We start from the raw sequence: 4,990 nt of genomic DNA on the forward strand, positions 1-4,990 counted from the left end.
GGCTGGAGTGCAGTGGTGCAGTCATGGCTCACTGCAGCCTCAACCTCCTAGGCTCAGATGATCCTCCCACCTCAGCCTCCCAAGTAGCTTGGACCACAGGTGCACACCATCATCCCCAGCTAATTTTTTTTTTCATTTTTTTCTTTTCTTTTCTTATTTATTTATTGAGATAGAGTCTCACTCTGTTGCCCAGGAGTGCACCATCTTGGCTCACTGCAACCACCGCCTCCCAGGTTCAAGCGATTCTCCTGCCTCAGCCTCCCGAGTAGCTGGGACTACAGGCGCCCACTACCATGCCCAGCTAATTTTTGTATTTTTTCTAGAGACTGAGTTTCCCTATGTTGCCCAGGCTGGTCTGGAACTACTGCTGGACTCAAACAATCTGCTTACATCAGCCTCCCAAAGTCCTGGGATTACAGGCATGAGCCACTGCGCCTGGCCAACAAACAGGCTTCTTTTTTTTTTTTTTTTCTCTGAGACAAAGTCTCATTCTGTTGCCCAGGCTGGAGTGCAGTGGCGCTATCTCAGCTCACCACAACCCCCGCCTCCCGGGTTCAAGTGATTCTTCTGCCTCAGCCTCCTGAGTGGCTGGAATTACAGGTGCCCACTACCACGCCAGCTAATTTTTGTATATTTGGTAGAGATGGGGTTTCACCATGTTGGCCAGGCTGGTCTCAAACTCCTGACCTCAAGTGATCCACCCACCTCGGCCTCCCAAAGTGCTTTGATTATAGGTGTGAACCATCACACCCAGCCCAAACAGGCTTCTTGATAAGGGTTGCCCAGTCCAGTCCTGGGGCCCAGCTCCCCAGCAGACCTACCCCTGATACTTGCAGGGTCTAGAGTGGGTATGCATGGAGGCCCTGGCCCCAGGCCACCCAGCCCTGTCTTCCCAACATGGGCTGCAGTCAGGACTGGAAGGACCTTGTTTACATGTATGTAGATGCCAGCCCACCAGGCCCAGCTCCAGCCACACCCGCCCCCTGAAACGGTTGCCCTTTGCCAAGGGGCCTGCTCTTACTGGTGGCAGATTTGTCCTAGGAGCATGGACCTTGGATGGGCTTAGGGAAGGGCCCCTCCAGGCCGTAGAAGGGGGCCGAGGGCTGTTGGAGAAGGGGATTCCAGGATCTCGGCTTCTGGATGCGGTCAGGAGAGGCACAGGCTCCCGGTGGGCACGTGCCCTGCGGGAGGGGGCTCAGCCGGGTCCTCTAAGGAGTGGCTAGTCCCGGTCCAGAATGATGCCATCTCCAAACTATCCTTGCTCATGGCCAGGGGGGTGTCGGGGAGACCGAGGGGGTGATCTTGGGCCCCTCCCTTCCACACCGCTCCACACCCAGGACCAGCTTCTGAAGTCCCTGAGAGGCTTCCATTGCCATAGTGACCTCGCCGGCACTGCCTGTCCAAGGCCTGCTATGGAGAAGCAGAGACCCACTGTGCCTCACCCCAAGGCTGGGCCTTCCATCGCCAGAATCCCACTGCAGATGTCAGACTTTCATGTCTCACTGAAGCCCCGTTACCTGGTAGGCAGCCATTCCCGCTGCTTTTCTCAGGGAGGAACTGCGACTCAGAGAAGGGAGGGTACACATGGGGGAGTGAGGGACCAGGGCCCAACTTCAGGTCTGTGTCCCCAGGGGAGGTCCTGGCCCTCTGCCCTGGACCTGTGGCAGGAGGGAGTGTGTGTGCGCACGTGTATGTGTGTGCATGCATGTATGTCCCTGTGTGTGCAGGTATATATGTGTCTGTGCGTGTGTGTGTGCCTGTGTGTTGTGTGCATGTGTGTGTGGTCCTGGTCCCACATTGTGTCACACTATGTCAGGGGCATCATGCCAGCAGATGCCGTGGGACATTGTGTCTACTGGGGTGACACTGTACCGACACAATGTGTCCATGTCTGCGGACACTGCTGGGTGCCTCTCTTGTCTGTGTGACGCAGTTTGTGCCGGTGGGACACTGTCCAGTTGACCCTGGCGGGTGGATGGGCATTGCTTACCTGTGTCTGTGCCGCTGTCTGCTGCTGCTCTCCTGCAGACACTCTCGTCTCTATCTGTTTGGGACTCCATGTGTATCTCTGTGACACTGTGGATGTGTCTGCAAGGCACAGTCCAGGTGACCCTGTGAGTGAATAGAGACACTGTCCCAGGACATTTAAATCAGACTGTGTGTGACACTTCCCTAGGAGCCCGGACAGTCAATGTGACACTATCTGTCTCTGTGACATCGTCCGGGTAGCCTGTGTGTGTCTCCATGACACCAGCCAGGTGGCCTTCCGGGATCCCTGTGACACTCTCCCCTTGTGACTATAACTATGTGTCCAGACTTGAGACTCCCTACTGGACACTGGCTGCTGGTGACTGCTGGACTCATCCTTGAGTCTCTGAGTCATCCACGCCACTCCCCTCATCCACCCAGATCCTGAGAAGAGGCCCTGCAGCAGCAGAAGTCACCACAGAGACCTTAGTCCTCAGTGACCACAGACCAGGGTGCCCACTGCTGAACAGATCTGACACCCGTGGTCTTGTCCACCCTCCTGCCTCTCACAGGGGTGCCTCTGTCACCCTAAGCCCTCTCTGTGCTCAGCGGCAGCAGTGGCAGGGCCTGTCATCCTGGACTGGACCCTGCCCAGCCATTTCCAAATCTGGGAGCCTCTCTGGGGCTGCCAGGACACAGCACCTGTTCACCTACTGAGTCCCTACAATGGGCTGAAACTGTTCAGACACTAGGGGTGCAGTCAAGTCCCTACCTTTGCCAAGCACACCATGCAGTGATGTGCTCTGGCCAGGAGCACCCCTCATGAGACCACCCTTGGATGCAGAGCCCCATCCAGCCCCCACTCACCAGATGCCTAAAGCTCCACTGAAGCCTCATGTTCTGGAGGAAAAACAACCCAGGACAGGAGGCTGTGAACCTGGCTGATGCCTCGTTTGCTGTGTGACCTTAGATATCTTGCTGAACTTCTCTGGGCTAAGACCTGAGATGGCCTAAGGAAGGGCTTTGATGGTTGGGAAGTGCAGTAGAAAAAGCAGAATGCCCTGCACCGGCACAGGCTCCTTGGTGCTCAGAGGCCACTGCTTCTCTTAGAACAGCCTCTGAATCAAGTGCTGTACGTGCTGTGTCTCCTCTGAGCCAAGCCAACTTTGATTTCCACTTCGCAGATGCAGAAACAGGTTCAGAGAGGGCAAATGGCTTGCGTGTAGGCCCCACAGATAACAGAGCTAGGATCAAACCCATATTCAGAATAACCTCTAAGCTCCCAACTATGGTCTCCAATACGGCGGAGGCATGGCAGAAATTATCTTCCCCTTTTACAGATGGGGGAATTGAGGCTCGAAGAGGGGATGTGATGTTTGGGGGTTTCTGGACTCCCCAGCCAGTGCTCCCCCACCACTCCCAAATCTCTCTACCATCCTGAGTGCCACCCACAATGATTAGGGTGAGGGGAGGGTTGGGTAGGAGGAGAGAGCCTGTTGGGGACAAAGGATCCCTGTGGCCACACAATGGTGACAATCAAAGCCAGATGACAGGCACTGGGCTCAGGAGCAGCTTGGAACCCACCTGCAGCTTCCTGCAGACAATGGGGTGCCTGTGTTCCTGGGAGGGGCACAATAGCCCCCTGTGTTTGGGGGCCTGCCTCTCCCTGCACCACTCTGGGGGCAGGAGACGGTCATAGTAGCCTTGCCTAGGAGCCAGGCGGGAGGGGCTGGGTGAACCCCCACATGGTGGGGGCAGAAAAGGGGGAACAGGCAGCCCACCCACCTGGTATGGTTTGGAAGATCTCTCTTCTCTAACCCAAACACCTCACCAACAACAGCCTGTCACCATGCCTAGAAGTGTACAACTGGCTCTCCAGTCCCTTGCTTTTGGAGAAGCAATTTCACACATCTCAGAGCCTCAGTTTCTTCATCTGTAAAATGGAACTGATAGACCTTAGTTGGCAGAAGTGCCATGAAAATTCAATGAGAGAGGCACATTGAGTGACACACAGTAATGGCTTGATAGTAATGGCTTGAGATGAGTTAGTTCCTTTTCAGGATGGATGGATGGATGGATGGACAGAATAGATGAGTGGAAGGATGGGTGTGAGGTTGAGGGCCTGGATAGCAACTGAAAGAATGAATGACAGATGGAATGATGGCTGGGGTGATCAGGGAAGGCTTCCCGGAGGAGGCAGACAGTCAGAGAGGAGGGTACTCCAATTCCCTAGCTCCTGGCCTGGGTCCTCACACAGAGCAGGTGCTCAGATAACCTTTCTTTTTTTTTTTTTTTTGCAGATAAAGGCTTGTTTTATTTTAATGGCTGATCTATGTAATCACAGAGGCCAGTATGTACAGACAAAAGGAGAGCTTTTATTTCTTGGTCTCTTCCTCCTTGGACAAAGTCTTGATGATCTCCTCCTTCTTGGCCTGGAGGCGCTCTTCACGGCGCTTGCGTGCTTCCTTGGTCTTAGACCTGCGGGCCTCAGCCTGGTCAGCCAGGAGCTTCTTGCGGGCCTTGTCTGCCTTCAGCTTGTGGATGTGTTCCATGAGAATACGCTTGTTTTTGAACACATTCCCCTTCACCTTCAGGTACAGGCTGTGATACATGTGGCGATCAATCTTCTTAGACTCACGGTATCTTCTGAGCAGCCGGCGCAGAATCCTCATTCTCCTCATCCACGTGACCTTCTCTGGCATTCGGGCATTGGCTGTACCCTTCCGCTTACCTATGCCCATGTGCCTGCCCTTGCGGCGGGCCAAGGTATTTTTCCGGCATCACGCCCGGGAATGGACTGTCACAGGCTTGCGGATGATCAGCCCATCTTTGATCAGCTTTCGGATCTGCTGACGGGAGTTGGCATTGGCGATTTCGTTGGTCTCATTGGGGTCTAACCAGACCTTCTTCTTGCCACAGCGGAGGACACTAGAGGCGAGCCTCTTCTGAAGCCTGAGCATACTCATGGCTGCGGCTGCAGCAGCGAAAGGAAAGAGCTCTTTTTTTTTTTTTTTTTTTTTTT

The 4,990-nt window shown here is 54.5% G+C and overlaps 1 pseudogene across 1 annotated transcript; it reads right to left on the reverse strand.

The window, feature by feature from the left end:
* Positions 1-4,248: 4,248 nt before the first annotated feature.
* On the reverse strand, positions 4,249-4,961 carry LOC111533722 (annotated as a pseudogene). The gene has a single exon (XR_002728958.2). The product of XR_002728958.2 is annotated as a 60S ribosomal protein L19 pseudogene (transcript).
* Between the last annotated feature and the right edge of the window lie 29 nt (positions 4,962-4,990).

This window comes from Piliocolobus tephrosceles, chromosome 10 (assembly GCF_002776525.5).
Source record: "Piliocolobus tephrosceles isolate RC106 chromosome 10, ASM277652v3, whole genome shotgun sequence".
Taxonomy (NCBI): Eukaryota; Metazoa; Chordata; class Mammalia; order Primates; family Cercopithecidae; genus Piliocolobus; species Piliocolobus tephrosceles.